At 40.6% G+C, this 17,665-nt stretch overlaps 1 pseudogene; it reads left to right on the top strand.

Moving 5' to 3' along the window:
- The first annotated feature begins 1,332 nt into the window (after positions 1–1,332).
- On the top strand, positions 1,333–5,820 carry LOC127491838 (acidic leucine-rich nuclear phosphoprotein 32 family member E pseudogene; annotated as a pseudogene).
- Positions 5,821–17,665: the final 11,845 nt, after the last annotated feature.

Below are 17,665 nucleotides of genomic sequence, written 5' to 3' on the forward strand. Positions count from 1 at the left end.
TCAGGGCTTGGGCAAAAATTGTGATTCAGGAAGTCCTATCCCTACTTTTGCCTGGCATCCTGTATCAGAGGACTGGTTCAAGTCCAGGCTACTCCATTTATGATCCAGCTGCCTGCTAATGCACCTGGGAAGGCAGAAGAAAATGTCCCAAGTGCTTTGGCTCCTGCTACCCAAGTGGGAGATCAGGATGGAGTTCCTGGCTTCTTCCTCCAACTCTGGGCATTGTGAACATTTGGGAAGTGAACCAGCAATAGAAAATCTCTCTCTCTCTCTCTCTCTCTCTCTCTCTCTCTCTCTCTCTCCCTCTCCCCCCCTCCCTCTCCCTTTCTCCCTCCCTCTCCCCTCCCCCCCATAAATAAAGTTTAAATAAAATCCTCAAGGCTACATCATCTGTTTCCCTACAAAAGGATTTGCTCCTATGTCAAGACACACTGAAATAGAACTTTAATGGCCTAGGATGACATGATGTGTTTTAACTAGTTTTTCTAAATTTTAGTTCATTCACATACTCAGTATATATTGGTTCTTTTCTGTGTCTATAGGGCTTTGTATAAGGTCAATGTCGATAAAGAAAATAATGTATTCCAAATCAATTTCAAGAAAATGTATATTAATCGGTATAATTTAGTTGCATATCTAACACAAACTGACTTAAATAAACCAGACAGAATTGATTTTCTCTTAAAATCAGAAGATCCAAGGAACACTCTACTGAGGCCAGATTGCAAGCAAGACTCACACCCTGTGCTCCAGGGCCATGTCCTTGTGCTCCAGGGCCATGTCCTTGTGCTGGTTCTGTGTGGCTCAGTGCAGCCTGTAATGCCAGGCGAGCTCTCCCCAAAGGAAGTACTTCATCCTCCTTTTAGAAATGGGGAACTGACATCAAAAAAGGTGAAGCAATTTGCTTAAGGTCACATTCTTAGAAAGTAGCAGAGCCTGTTTGAGAACCCAGACAGGGGAAGGACCAAATGAGCAGATCAAACAAGTTCATGTGTGACCCTCGCTTTTCCTTCTGGGTGTTATATGGACATGCAGAAAGAAACAGCAAAGCTCCTCAACTGATGAAAACTTATTCTGCTATTCTTTCTTCTTCATGGCTGTTCCCCCCAACACACATACCTGGCCTTTTCCCTCATAGTTGCTCCAGACTCGTCTTCTGCTCAGGTAATGAACAGTTCCTGTTCCTGTTCCTTTTCACAAACTCCTTGGCAGCCCAATTTTCACCCTTCCCCTGAGCCTGGCTTTGAAAATTCCCAGGTGAACATGAAAAACACCCAGGTTCACCTACTGCAGGAGACTGGGAAATAACAGAGGCTGTGCATTTGTGAAATGATGGAAGAGATGAGGCTGGACACTGATGTGAACAATGCATTGTGTATTCCTGCACACCAGGTAGTGAAATTTTATGGCTTCAACTTAGGAATTCTGAAAAGAGGGTAGTGTTTCTGTCATATTTACTAAATAGGCAAGTTAAAGTTGTTATTCACCCTCATCACAGCATGCACAGAAATAATTTATCATATATTAGGAAATGATATAAAGGAACAGAGTTGCAACACACAGTCATTCATGCCCAAAAAATTCCTAAATCAATATTTCATGCCCCACAGGACTTCCTGGGCAGAAGACAATAAATAATTTGCCTTGATTGAGTAACACCAGAGGATTCTAGGCCTAGGTTTTATTTTCTTGTTTTGCCTGCTGGATGGATAAATAATGCCTGTGATGTGATATTTTCCCATTTGTTATCCAACATCTTAGCAAGCTTTGGAATAGGCAGTGAAAACATGTAATCCACAGAAAACAATACTTATTGACCAATATTATTAAACTGCCTCCCATGAGGGAAGTACAACTAAAGTGTCAGATACCATTCTTTTAGATGCATACTGAAGAAAAATTGATAATTTTACATCTATAGATGACCAGTCATCCATTCTGATGTTGTACACTGTTAAAACAGCAAATAGAGGCTGGCTAAGCCTACAGCTACAACATGGGAATCCCACATGGGAGCCAGTTCTTGTCCCAGCTGCTCCTCTTTCTTTTTTTTCAATATTTATTTATTTGAAAGTCAGAGTTACATCTCTCTTCCTTCTGAGAGAGAAGGAGACACACACACACACACACACATACACACACAGGTCTTTCATCCGCTGGTTCACTCCCCAATTGGTCACAACAGTCGGAGCTGCGCCAATGCGAAGCCAGGAATGAGGAGCTTCTTCTGGGTCTCCCACATGGGTGCAGGGGCCCAAAGACTTGGGTCATCTTCTGCTACTTTGCTTGATCAGAAGTGGAGCAGCTGGGTCGCGAACCAGGGTGCATCTGGGATGCCAGCACTGCAGTCAGCAGCTTAACCCACAGCGCCCTGCCCCAGCTGCTCCTGTTTCAATCCAGCTCTTTGCTGATGGCCTGGGAAAGCAGTGGAAGATGGCCTAAGGGCTTGGGCCCCTGCACTCACGTGGGAGACCCAGAAGTAGCTCCTAGCTTTGGATCAGCCCAGCTCTAGCTAATGCATCCATTTGCGGAGTAAACCAGAAAATGGGAGACTTTTCTGTCTCTCCCCTTTTCTCTGTAACTGAAATAAATAAGTAACCTTTTAAAAAATAGCAAATAATTTCAATTTTGAGGAATTATAATAAGCGCTATTTATCACAAAAATTAATTGACTTATTTCTTTTTTAAAAATTTTATTTAATGAATATAAATTTCCAAAGTACAGCTTATGGATTACAATGGCTTCCCCCCCCCATAACTTCCCTCCCACCCGCAACCCTCCCCTTTCCCTCTCCCTCCCCCCTTCCATTCACATCAAGATTCATTTTCGATTCTCTTTGTATACAGAAGATCAGTTTAGCATACATTAAGTAAAGATTTCAACAGTTTGCACCCACATAGAAACACAAAGTGAAAAATACTGTTTGAGTACTAGTTATAGCATTAAATCACAATGTACAGCACATTAAGGACAGAGATCCTACATGAGGAGTAAGTGCACAGTGACTCCTGTTGTTGACTTAACAAATTGACACTCTTGTTTATGGCATCAGTAATCACCCTAGGCTCTTGTCGTGAGTTGCCAAGGCTATGGAAGCCTTTTGAGTTCACCAACTCTGATTATATTTAGACAAGGTCGTAGTCAAAGTGGAAGTTCTCTCCTCCCTTCAGAGAAAGGTACCTCCCATTCTTTTCACTGGGATCTCACTCGCGGAGATCTTTCATGTAGGGTTTTTGTTTTGTTTTGTTTTGTTTTTTCCAGAGTGTTTTGGCTTTCCATGCCTGTAATACTCTCATGGGCTTTTCAGCCAGATCCGCGTGCCTTAAGGGCTGACTCTGAGGCCAGAGTGCTGTTAAGGACATCTGCCATTCTATGGGTCTGCTGTGTGACTTATTTCTAAGGCCTTTGGAGCAGTCACTTTGCTTCCTTCTGAAAGCAGGTGCCAGAGTGATCTCATAAGAGAAGTAGAAACATGGGGATGATTTCTCATGCTTTCCCTCCATATTTAAAATAAACACATTTGGTTATTGTTTAACTTGGCAAGAATGGGTTCGTCTTAAGAGGTGTTTGTCTATAAATTCCTGGCGGCCTTCATTTGATGATGGTTTATTTGTTAGCTCCCCTGAAAGCACAAGTAACTGGACTGGACATCCTACGATCAGGACTGTGAGCGCTCAGCTTTGAGGAAGGTCTGTCTTTATGCTTGCTGTGTCAGTCGCACTCCATTGTCTCCAAAATGATACATCCAGACACTCCTCATGCTGAATTCTGTCGTAGCGATATCAATGCCCTCCTTCGATTTGTTTTCTTGAAAAGGATGTGGATCATGAAATGCATGTCTCTTTAAAAAGCAAATTAAAGAGGCCAGCAGTGTGGTGAGCAGGTTTTAAGTGCCTGTTCGAGTCCCGGCTGCTCCACTCCTGACCCAGCTCAGTGCCTAGGAAAGTAGTAGAAAATGGCTTGGATGCCTGCACCCACATGGGAGACCCAGAAGAAACTCCTGGCTCCTGGCTTTGGCCTGGCTCAGCCCCAGCCATTGCAGCTATTTGGGGAGTGAACCAGCAGGAGGAAGATCTCTTTGTCTCTCCTTCTCTCTGTGACTCTCTTTCTTTTTTTTTATAACAAATCTTCAGTTTATTTGAAGCAATTCCATTTCAAAAACTTTTAAGTTATAGCAGTCACCGAAAAAACGGAATAGAAACATTAAAAGAATGACCGGGAGTACTGTATTTACTGTATTTTTTAACACTGTCATGACTTTATTCAAAACACAGTTGCACAAAAGTATTAACTTCAAAGTTTTTAAGGAGAGATTCTTGGGAAACTTAACACACTACCTACATACTGCCATACAAAGAGCATTAAAGTAGAACCAAAAACGTCTACAAAATATAAAACCTACCCTTACCTGTTTGCATAAAAATACCACCCACAAAACTTTTGGTGTTGTTTTTAAACCAAAGAACTCTTAATTTTTATTGCACAATATGATGATTTATAAGAAAGTCAATATATATATTTCATTTTAAAAATTAGTATTTTATAATCTGGCGTAGTATGCAATGAGAATGCTTAGGGATTATAACAGGGCATTTCAATTTTGGAAATTAGGAGGAAAATGTGAAAGTCTTTTGGAAGAGTCCAATCCCTCCACTAATCTTCCCCAAGTGTTTATATTTCAGTCACTTGTGCAACTTTTTCAGTTCCTCCACAAATAACTTCACTTTTACTTTAAAACATAAAGCATAACTTTTAAACTAATAAAGCAGCAGAAAAACTACACTCAGTGATTTAAATGTGTCCCAGTATTGAAGCATAATTTTAGTATAATGACACTTTAAAAACATACAAATATTCAAACAAAATTTTAGATAATTGAAGTTAAAAAAGCAATTGTCTTGAACATGCAGCCTCAATGTCAAAAAGGGAAATGCACTCGTCTACTCAGTGAACTTTATTTAGTAGCCATATAAGGAAACAAACACTCACACTTATCCCAAATATTTTGTATTTTTAATGGACATCCACTTGAAAGCAAGTTAATTTTAGTATCAATTTAGTTTAAAATATTTTTCCAGCTGCCTGGTATATTTCAATTAAATACCATATCCACAATGCTTTAAAACTATAGGAAAAATAATTAAAAGGTTCAACTCAGTATTATCAATACTTTGCAGAGTGGTATTCAAATCATTTGAGAAGCCAACTTAAAAGTCTCTGAGCAGCCATTGAAGGGGAAGGAACTGCGGCTCAGTGTGTGTGTGTGTGTGTGTGTGTGTGCATGCATGTGTGTGCACGTGCAGGTGTGTGGACAGCAGCTGAGTTAGAGTCCCAACTCCTTGGACTCCATTTGCTATTCTTTTCTTTCTCCTTCACTCCTATCTGGTAGTAGTAGGTATTTACATTTGCATTTCTTTTCATTCATTTCCAAATCTTTAAAAAAATTTTAAGGTTGGGGGTAGTGGGAAAGGCAGGAAAGGGGTAGGGAGGAGAGTAATCGGAGAAGAGCAGCAGGAGGACGTGGAGATGAAGGAGATTAACCTGGAGTTAAGGAACAGAGCCCCGAGGAGGTGACAGAGTTAGTCCTTGATAATTGCCTTTGTGCCACTGGGGAAATTGAAGGTCTGAATGATACTTTTAAAGAACTGGAGTTTCTGAGAATGGCGAATGTGGAACTCAGTTCTTTGGCCCAGCTTCCCAGCTTAAATAAACTTCAAAAGCTGGAACTTAGTGACAACATAATTTCTGGAGGTTTGGAAGTCCTGGCAGAGAAATGCCCAAGTCTTACCTACCTCAATCTGAGTGGAAACAAAATCTAACTTTCAAATAAATGAATAAAACTTTTTAAAAATTTTAAAAAAGCCAACCCAAATCAAGAAAACTTCTGATGATGTTGCCTTGAAATATGATTATTAGATATTTTCCTGCATTCTGCAATATCATGATAGACTCTACTCAGGAAAGCACCAAGTTCTTTTACCACTATGGATCAAGGACAGACCGTTATAAAGGGGGCCAGTACCATGGTCAGAGGATGTTCTCCAACAAGCTTGGTTATCCAAGGAAGTGGGGTAAGGATGCAGCAAGAGTTTCCTTTCAGTTCTTTCCTTAAGGCCTTCTTCTGCTAATAGATATCTCTTTACTTGAAGAGGAAGTAAATCGGTGTTCGCAAACTTGGTCAAAAGTAGAGAGAGAAAGAGCTGAGATTTAGCTCTACATGTTTCAGCATAAATGGATCGCAGGCAGAACTAGTAGATTGGAGCCAGATAGACCTATGTCCCAAAGTACTCTGCCATCTACCAACTATATGATCTTAGGGAAATGCCACTGTCCTTCTTTGAAAAATGGGGCAATAATCCTATTTTTAGGTAGAACACACAATAAGCTAACAGCACATAGTGATCAAAATGTATTGTCCTCCTCAACTTTTGCTCCATTTATTAGTATTTCTAAATACCATTTATTTTCATTAGGCCTGGAAATACTTTCAAAAGGAGACAATGCAAATGATACTTAGCAACTACACATTATTGTCATCAACAATTGGGAAGCTCACGTGTAACTAGCTCTGTAAAGAGAGTGTCACGCAGATAGCAAAACTAATAATATGATTTTATTATATTTCACAATCCACATATTATTTCCTTTGATAAAGAAAAAATAAAGCTGCACATATACAGTACCTGAGAATCCTAGAATTACAGGGTTGAATGAGACTTTGGAGATGTTGTGCTTCGATCCCCGCATTTTATAGACGAAGAAACCAAGTACTGGAGAAGCACGTGGCCCATATCACTTTGGTTCATGGAGGTCAGATTTAAGGCTTGGTACCCAAATCCCCGGGTTCAGTCCAGCACTTTCTCCACTTCCCTGTTTGCCTGATAATCGGACTTAAAGCAATATTTGGCCAACATTTGCTCAAAGCTTTAAAATCTCATTGGGATGAGAAGTTCTGGAAAGGAGCTCATTCTTCTACCTATTCCTGAGGTTTCAATTTAAACATAGTATTGTGAATCCTTATTCTTGCCACAACTGTCAATCTTGAAGAAAAAAAATTGTCAAACATTAATACAGAAAAATTGGAAACCACAAAGCTATTTTAAGCAAAAAAAAAAAAAAAACATGATTGAACATGCAGAGAGATAGACAAGAGCCTCTGCTCAATCCATTCAATCTGTCACCCATTCTACACAAGTTTTTATTTAGCACCTAAAATGTACTGCATACACAGTGATTATGAATCTTAGACTCTGGTAAGGAAAGCAGATTGTAAATGACTAACCAAATACTTAAAATCTTTACATATTGTGATAAAGTGAAATGAAAGGTAAAAATAAGAGCAGAGGGAGCAACTTTGGGAAGAACCTAGAGGAAATGGAACAGAAAATTCTTACCCACAAGACAAGACTAAGACTTGTGTGTTTTAGGTAAGGGGAAGCCAGATTGGTTCCTGGAGCATTTCTGAGTAAGCAGAGAGAGAGGCAGGAAATGAGGTTGAAAGATTACATACAACAAGGGCTTCCCAAAAGACTAAGGCAACATAGATGAGAAGAAAAGACAGTTTTGTGAGATCTTTCAGGATTTGTGATAGATTAAGGATAGTAAACTCTCAGGTTTCCTAGTGAAGATTGGGAAGAATCCAATAGAAGGATATTGGAGTAAATCATATAAGGCAACTTTAAATGAAACATCATGTATGTATATATGTATAAAATATTGCCTCCTTGATATATGTTGATCCAAAGTAGTGGGCTTTGTGTTTGCTTCTTGTCCAGACATACTATTCTACTATCCCATGAATGACAAGTGGGGAAGCAACGTATGATTTGAAGTCCAGCCAGAAAAACTAAAAACCCACCCTATCTGAAACAATAGGATTGAATAAAAGAAATCAATTACATTATTAACGGAGGAACTGAGAAGCCAAACAGGATATGGGAAGACAACTCGGAGGTTAGCCAGAGCAGGAAACTGCCTATTTTTCCAGGGCTGCTCTGATGCAGGGAGGAGATAGGGTTTGTGGAACCCAGAAGTTGGGGTGCCTGGCAGGAGCTCTAACAGGGACAGCCTGTCAGCAACTGGGAGTCTGGAGAGAGGGGCTGTCCATAGATGGCTGTGGAACTCAAAGGAGGAATTGTACCCCTGCCGGAAAACACAACCTGGGGGAGGCCACGGGGAGGTGCTGAGAAGCAGAAACATAAAGACCTCCTAGATTCTTTTTTTTCCAGCATCCATGCTTCCACCAGTGTCTCCTGCCAGCTAAACTGCTGGAAGATTTTTAGCAAGGGAAAAGGTAAAGAAGCATTTGAGAACAATCACAAAAGGTAGCCCAGTCCTTCCTAGTGATCTAGAGTAATTCATACATAGAGTTTGGAAATTTAATACTTCGAATTAAGAAAAAAACACTGTTTCCTATTTGGTTATTTATGAAAATGAATTTTTCCAGTCTAAGCTAAATTTATGCTTTCCTCGTGAGAAAGTACTTCTACGTCTTAACATGGAAATATGAGCCTTTCCTTGATTGTTAAATAACTATTAATTTCCATCATCATGTAAGAAATAAGAACAATTCTACTCTTGCTTAGTCAAACTCAAATTAATAATTTCCTTTAGCTGTGATTGTCTAGTACTATAAGCAGCAAATCTGAAAATCCTATTAATATTGAATGCTGAAGCCATCTAACTTCAATGCTATCTGATAGTATTTCATTTATTTTACATGCTATAATTTTAGACACTATCCATGGATTCATGATGGAAGCTTTGAAAGACTGAGTTTAAAGGTATGATTCTTTTGTATAAAATTATTTGAGAAAGACATTAATACTTTACCACATGTACATATGAATAATAATAAATGTAATTTTTATTTCAATACTGTCAGGAAAGCTTCATTTAACTAGTATTTTCCTTCAGGGTTATGTACTCTTGGTAATACATTTTGTTACAACTTTTAGCAATGATCTTCAAGCTCTTCTTTATATAACTGGAATATATATAAAGAATAAATGGACTATTAGTGGACTTCAACATGTCTCACAAGACTTGGGTAACTTAACAACAAGCAAAAATAGCTACCAATTTGCCAAGTATCCAATAAAAGTTTGGCTTTTGCAAAATGGTGGTGTAGACCATGACTAGCATATGCTGGACAAGAAGCCTACTGGGGACATTGTTGTTCAGTGGATTAAGCCACTGGGATGGCTATATCCTGTATCAGATTGCCGGTTTGAGTCCCAGCTACTCTGCTTCTGATCCAGCTTCCTGCTTGTGCATTCTGAAAGTCAGCTGAACATAGTTGGACTGCTTGGGCTCTTGCCACCTGCATGGGACACCCACATGAGTTTTGCACTCCTGTCTTCAGCCTGGCCCAGCCCTGGCTATTGCAGCTGGGGGAGAGTTACTGAGTAACTAATGAGAGTTACTGAATAGCCCAAGAATGACCCCTGACTTGAGGACAGCTACACATTGCTGATGTAACCCATGATACTGAAAGCTAGTGAAGTCATTAGTGATTAGCCAAGCTGATCAAACTGGCTTTTTCTGCCATCTCAACTAGAGAATGGAGAGGTTTGGTTGTATGACAGTAAGAGGTTGAGAAGCTAAAACCTTGAGAGCCTGTGGCTCATAAGAAGAAATAAGTTGGAGCTTTGTACTAATCTGCACTAAAGTACAGTTCTAATCTACAAGTATTCTCACAACAAAAATCATTCCCCATAACCAATTATTTTCATTAAATTATTCTGGGTGAAACCAACCCTTCAAACCCAAGCCAACTCAATCTAGTAAAGAACACAAGTAAATTCAAGAGGAGATAAACTCACAAACAGTAAGTCATAGACTCAGGAGAAATTTCTGCCAGTAAGGATGCAGGACCCACTGGCAGTAACTGAATTATAATTTGAATCATCTGGCAGGCATGGATAATTTAATGAATTTTCCTAAAGAAAGCAATTTGAATGTCGCTACCCAGAAGTTAGGAAGGATATCAGGACTGGGAAAATCCAGCACTGAGCAGAGTCAAGGCCTGCGACTTTTCTGGCCTCCAGAAGAAATGGATGAACAATTCCTTCCCAAGTAATTTGATGGTTGAAGATCTGGCCAACATACCCAAAGGCAATGACACTTCATTGTTGTGAGGCAGGGTTGTTTGAAAGTACTCCTTGGACAAGCATTTGAACCCTACTAACAGAACAGTGTATTCCATGGCACATAACTCAGATCCCCCCCCCCTCCCGAGTGAGCACTCCTCTTTTGCAGCTGGGATTATTGGCAGCTGAGGCTCTCAGCTGAGCTGCCTTGTAGGAACTGTCCTCAATGGAATAGTGCCTTGCTGCCCATGATCCTGTCTCATCCACAGCACAGCCCACATTCAATATGTGGCCCGTATGTGTGGTGACATGCTATAAAGGTCCAGACTCCCTGTCTTAGGCTGATCAACTCTGAGAGGTCATCCCAGTCTTGGTAGACCTTTGTTGCAAATGTATCCCCATGCAACTGCTTTCTCTGCATAATCCTATCTCCTTCATGTCTACCCCAGAGTTGATTTTGAGAACATTCCCCAAGAAATTTATACCTATAAAGTTATGAAACTCCATGCCATAGTCTGTTTTCTAGATAGCTTGATGGGAGGCATAAAGTAACATAAAGAATTTGTGGCTTTTGAGAAGGCAGCACTTACCTTGTAGGTGGCCCTCAGCAGCTAGTTCTTGCATGATGTTGAGCAGTTTTGAGAATCCCAATTTATGTGTGGTTGACCCAGTCAGAGGGGACAGAATAGATGTTGGAGGAAGGACTCTGGGTTTCCATGAGAACTCCATGGAAGAGACCTACAACCTGTGATCTCCTTGATCTCCAGCGTTTGCTCTTGGCAAAAAACATGCCTTGAATGGATCTAAATGAATCTCAGGTGTGGGAAAGGAGTGGTCAGGAGCCCCATGCCACAGTATGTTGTGGTTAGCCTGATCATTCGTTTGTCTTGTAATAGAACGTGTTTTAGCTGTGGAGCTGGAGTGTGAGTCATCCTCAGGGAGATTGATCCATCTCTCTGACCCAGTCCCAAAAGGCTGCTGTGCTTAGACTGAGGGCTATCCAGTTTTCAAAAGATTTTACCTATTATTTTGATATCAAGAAATATTATTAGACTTTGAAAAATGTCCAACTTTATAGCTTCTTATTTGGAAAAAACAATAAAATTGTTCTTGTATTTGGCCAAAAGAAGAAGAAGAAGAAAAAAGAACTCATGGTCACATGTTTGCATAAATGTTCCATCAACTTAAAGATAAAAAGAATAGAGAATAGATGAATATGTGAAAGAATGCATTGTAAATGACTTCTAAAATATGCAAAATGGGTAGATTAGCAGAAAATGCAACCAAAGAAACTGAATTTAAAACAGTATTGGTGACTCACATGAGCCTGCATACAATGGCACAAACTTTTATGATTCAAGTATAAGTGAGAAGAATCTCTAAAGGCATAGCAGAGCAATCTGATTTTCAGGCATCTTGGGAAGGAAGCCATTGCAATAAACACACACACCTGGTATATCATATTCTATAGAAAAAGAACCCTCTGATTTTTTTCATTCTGTTCAATAGTACATCCATACTGTTTTAAAGTAAAACCGTGCATTAGATTACTTTTGTTGGGAAAAGGTTTTCTCAGTATTTTGTGAAAGGATGAAATGCTAATCTCCTTAGCCCTTCCACTTCACAAAATTTCTCTTCACTGACTTAGATTAGTAATATTTTGAGAAATTATCTAAATAGGTATATTCAACTGACACTAGTTTAGTTACAATTTTATGAGCTAAACCACAGTAGTCACTAAGAAAACATCATTCAATTGTTCAACGAATATTTATGCTGTGACTATTGTGTGTCAGGTTCTGTTTAGGGTGCATAGTGGTAAACAAGGGCAACACTATCTCTATTCTTCTGTCACATCCAGGATCAAGAGTTCCAGGATAGTCCAAAGGGAATTAACTGCAAATTCATATAATGTTGTTGGGAGAAAACTTCAGTAAGTTTCCCTTCTGTAAAGTCATGCCATTTCTTATACAGGGTGACCAGTAAGAATTTTTCATACACTCATTACTTTCACGTATGTCTTAGATAATTACTGAAAGGACATTTTAGGTGATGCAAGATAGCTGATAAGAGTGTTGTTTATTTTATTTCTAAGTCCATAATTGCATTAGCCTTTTAAAAAAGATTTTATTTATTTGACAGATAGAGTTACAGATGCAGAGAGGAAGAAACAGAAAGGTCTTCCGTCCGCTGGTTCACTCCCCTAATAGCCATAATGGCTGAAGCTGGGCTGATCTGAAGCCAGAAGCCAGGATCTTCTTCCAGGTCTCCCAGGCAGCTGCCGGGGCCCAACCACATGGGCCATCCTCTCCTGCTTTTCCAGGTCATAGCAGAGAGATGGATCGGAAGAGGAGCAGCCAGGACATAAACTGGTGCCCATATGGGATGTCAGCACCACAGACACAGGCTTAGCCTACCACGCCACAGCGCCAGCCTAAGTCCACAATTTTAAAAGAATATTGTTGTTCCAAAGAGTCAACTCTAATCACTCAACTCTGAAACTGCATTTTTTGTTTTAGCCATTTGCCATATGCAATGAAAGTTTCCACCATTTGGCCTTGAAAGTATTGGTTGTAAGAACTAGCTCCAAAAATATCTGCTCAACTAGCCAAATTTTTAAAGCTCTCCTTAAACTATGGTTGAGATATACAATAAATTAATTCTTCTCTTTTCTTCCAAGATTTTACTTCTAGGTACAACATCTTTTTTCTCCCTCTCTATGAGATAAAACAGAATTGCAATCTTGAAGAAATCCATCCTTTTCCTTTTTCTAGCCAAACATTCAACTATTAGCAGTCTAAGTTTCCAAAATTTCTTCCCATTTTATTACGCAGGACCACACATAAAATCACTGGCTTTTAGTTTTAATGTTTATGTTGGTCAGGTTTCTGGAAAGAATCAGATAGCCCACTTGAAAGGGTGAAATGATGATATTCTAATAAAGGGACCACTTCCAGGTATAGGCAGCTTTAGGAGGCCCAACAATGGAAGTTGTAGTACTTCAGGGACAGCAAGATGGTGAGAGGTTACCAACCCTGTGCAAAGTGATACAGAAAAGGGTCACCTGCTGGATCATCAACACTATCATCTGTAGAGAAGCAGCTTTTCTAGCAACAAAAAATGGAGCTTAGGGGAAAATACAACAGCTTTGTATTCTCCTGCTGCTGATCTCCTATTAAGTATATTTCACTTCTTAAACCCACTGGAAGGCAGAAGGTAAGGAGTCCATTGGTAGTCCTGGGACTGAGAGTGGGATGGAAAGGGTGGACAGTCGATAGGAAGGGGCATAGGAAATGTGTCCAGCACACTGTTTTCACTTTTTTTCTAGAATAATTTACCCCCTCCCAATTCTTGTGAGAATTTGACAAAAATGAAGAATCAGACTCTGTGAAGTGTTCACCGTGAAGGATGTACCCTCAAGGTATATAATGGTTTGGCTGTGGACAATCCCTCTTATTTTCCCATCCTGGATTTGGCTCCATCCATTAAGGTTACTGGAAGGACAAATATTTCCAAAGTGTTTTTGGTGCAACTTGCTCTCTCAATACATATGACTTTCACTAGATTTTTTAAGCCATCTTTTTTTTTTTAACTTTTATTTAATGAATATAAATTTCCAAAATACAGCTTATGGATTACAATGGCTTCCCCCCACACAACTTCCCTCCCACCCGCAACCCTCCCCTTTCCCGCTCCCTCTCCCCTTCCATTCACATCAAGATTCATTTTCAATTCTCTTTATATACAGAAGATCAGTTTAGCATACATTAAGTAAAGATTTCAACAGTTTGCACCCACATAGAAACACAAAGTGAAAAATACTGTTTGAGTACTAGTTATAGCATTAAATCAGAATGTGCAGCACATTAAGGACAGAGATCCCACATGAGGAGGAAGTGCACAGTGACTCCTGTTGTTGACTTAACAAATTGACACTCTTGTTTATGGCATCAGTAATCACCCTAGGTTCTTGTCATGAGCTGCCAAGGCTATGGAAGCCCCCTGAAAGCCCCCTGAGTTCACCGACTCTGATCATATTTAGACAAGGTCGTACTCAGAGTGGAAGTTCTCTCCTCCCTCCCGAGAAAGGTACCTCCTTTTTTGATGACCTGTTCTTTCCACTGGGATCCCACTAGTGGAGATCTTTCATTTAGGTAATTTTTTTTTTTTTTTTTTTTTTTGCCAGAGTGTCTTGGCTTTCCATGCCTGAAATACTCTCATGGGCTTTTCAGCGGAATCCGCATGCCTTAAGGGCTGATTCTGAGGCCAGAGTACCGTTTAGGACATCTGCCATTCTGAGTCTGCTGTGTATGTCATTAAGCGATCTTTATTACTGTTGAATCACTGAGTCTGCTGTGTATGTCGTTAAGCGATCTTTATTACTGTTGAATCAGGTAGATATTTACTTGACTATTAAGACTTGTTAAGGATGTTTGAAATATTTCACCTGATCTCTTAATGTGTTTTTTTTCTTTTATTCAGAGTCACCAAATTTTACACAAAATATCTCAGCATTATCATTAGAGTAAGAACACATTATGAGAATAAGAATATTCTCTGTGTCACTTTCATTGTGATTTTTCTAAAGCATTGTTATAAGATGCATGTATATGTTGTGATAATGTATTAAATATTATATATTTAAAAGACTAAAGTCAGGTGCTAGTCTCATGTCAAAGAATAGAACATATAAATAGTCTCCAATTTAGGAGCAACTTACAAATGGTGTAGCTTTAGGAACAGATGGTTGAAGGGTCTGCTTCCTGAAATTTTGTTTTCAAGTCCAAACCAGTGGTGGGATGCACTGGAGAAAATATGTGAATATCAAATCCTGTTTTCCTGTTTATTTTCCTAAGATTTTCTCAGTGGACGTAATAACAGTCAAATCAACATGTTACCCATTTAAATAGAGCCACTTTTCAAGATTACTCAAGTGGATGAGGCATGCAGCTTCTGCTTATATATTCTCCAGTATGGAAGAGACCCAGAGTTTTATTACCATTTTATCCATCCCTCGCATTCCCAGGAAATCTTTCATCCTTGTACAGTTGATCTTAGGGAGCTCTGAACAAAATAATTGAAATACAAAGAACACACCAGGGTCTAAATGACCGACTTGGAAAATGTCCCCAAATGTTACAATGGAAAATAAACAATCCAGCTTTATAAAGGTGATCATTTTAAAACTACACAGGAACTCAGTGTTAAACTAAGTAAATCAACCAAGAGGGCTAAGCGAGAGTCAGCAGAATCAGACCTGTCCCAGCTACTTGGGAGGGCTGACTAATGAGATTCCCATGAAGTTCCAATCCACAGATCAGACCACAGCTGCAGTCAAAGGCTAGCAGTTCGCACATTTAAAGCCTTGGAAAAGACAATGAGACCAAAACTGGGAGGAGGAGAAAGGGTTAACAGAAAAGTCTGAGTAGCAGAGTGGAAAGTAGGAGAGGACCAAGAACTTGACCTGTCAGTCCCTAGGGGAACCAAGAAAGAGGTGCCCTCCCCAGGAGACTCCAGCCATCTCTTTGGCTGATGCTTTCCTCAGTGGGGCAGAATATCTTCCAAGTACTCTTAGCTGAAAAACTCTTCATTAAGAAAACCTAGGCCAGCGCCGCGGCTCACTAGGCTAATCCTCCGCCTGCAGTCCCAGCACACCAGGTTCTAGTCCCGGTTTGGGCGCCGGATTCTGTCCCAGTTGCTCCTCTTCCAGTCCAGCTCTCTGCTGTGGCCCAAGAATGCAGTGGAGGATGGCCCAAGTGCTTGGGCCCTGCACCCGCATGGGAGACCAAGAGAAGCACCTGACTCCTGGCTTCGGATCAGTGCAATGCGCAGGCTGTGGCGGCCATTGGGGGGTGAACCAACGGCAAAAGGAAGACCTTTCTTGTCGCTCCCCCTCTTCGTGGAGGAATGACACAGGACCCTGCGCTGTTCTTTTGTCTGCTCGGCCCTCCCCGGGTTTGCTGCTGGTTCTTCCCGGGTTGGCTACGGACCCTTCCACCTCCATGGAAGGGCGGTGCCCCCTGCCACTTTCCCCACTTCCGCAGGGGAGAGGCACACCACCGGCCGGCTCTCGCGGGGGCTGCTCAGGTGTTCCTTCAGATAGATGTTCCTGGTGCATGTTGTCTCTCTCCTCCTTTATAGTCCTCTTCCACCAATCCCAACTCTGCTACCCACACGCCGAGTACGCTGTTCTCCTGCAATCAGGAGCAGGATCAGCTCCTGCAGGTCATCACTCAAGTTGGCGAGAGGCAGCTGCGTAGAAGCTGTTTCCTCCTCTCCCAGCACCATATTGTGGGAGAGCAGATGCATAGAATAAGTCTTAATTCCAGTAACTTAGTCTAGTCCGAGTTGCTCCCCACACTTTTTCTCTGTCTCTCTCATTGTGCACTCTGCCTGTCAAAAAGAAAAAAGAAAGAAAACCTAATTCTTCTTGGTTTGTACTTAATATTCACTAAGTAATCCTGACTGTAGGTTGCATTCCATCTGTTAGCCTTAGGGAGAAAACGTGTAATCCAAACACCACTTCATGAATGTCTATAGTCTTCCTGCCACCTCAAAGCCTAGTGCATGCATTAAGGGCACAGGGTCCTGAGCCACATCCCTGGGTTCTGGATTAGACACAGCCACCTACTATCTGGGGAACCTTGGACAAATTTCCCTCCTGTTCTGTGTCTTACTGGGAATTAATAATAGAACATGTGTACTCTCGTTATTGTTATGAGAACTGACATAAAACAAAAGACTCCGAACAGCACTTTCTGATTTATCCTTCAAATTCTGTGAACTTAGCTGATTTAAGTCAGTTTCCTAAGATTTCCCTAAATAGGATATATGAAAAGTTTAATGTTTAGCCACATAGATTAATAATTGTTCGCTAGCTACCAACAGAATCCCTGGAAAGTACCTCTAGACAATACAGCCATTCTCTTGTGTGTGTGGAAAGAAGGTAATGGGGTGCAGTGGGCGTTGCTTGCCTAAAGCAAATTTCTATAATTTTATGGCCAAGAACAACAATACTCTGCAACTTCCAGTTTGGGGTAATATGGAATTGAATCTGGCTGTGGGGCAGTTTCCCAGCCTCCTTATTTCCCTTTTCTTCCTGACCTTCAACCCTGGTGAGGAAAATCCACAAGGAAGTGAAATACAGCTGAAATTTCTTGTGTGCATTTAAGAGTTTATTGTTCATATCACTTTGTCCATGAACGCACACTCTGAGGCTAAAGTCCAGGCCTTGAGGAAGTCTGTTTGCAGAGGTGTGTGTGTCATCTGGAGAAGCAGGGAAACTGACAACTCAGGCAGGATGTAGAAGCCTGGTTGAGGGAGTAAAAGTGACCCTGGCTAAGAATGAGGGTGGATACCTGGACGATGCAACAGGAAGCATCCACACCAAACAAGAGCAAGACACAGAATCTGAGGCCACTCCTAAATCAAAGTTACTCTATGTTAGAGATTGACTACGTCCAAAAATAGCCCCTGCCAACAACTCAAAAATGTAATGAGACCACACGCATCAATGAAGCTCCATATCCATAAATGTTATCAATAAACTCCCTTGAACTGAACTGCCATCCTA

This window comes from Oryctolagus cuniculus, chromosome 3, assembly GCF_964237555.1.
Source record: "Oryctolagus cuniculus chromosome 3, mOryCun1.1, whole genome shotgun sequence".
In the NCBI taxonomy this organism is placed as follows: Eukaryota; Metazoa; Chordata; class Mammalia; order Lagomorpha; family Leporidae; genus Oryctolagus; species Oryctolagus cuniculus.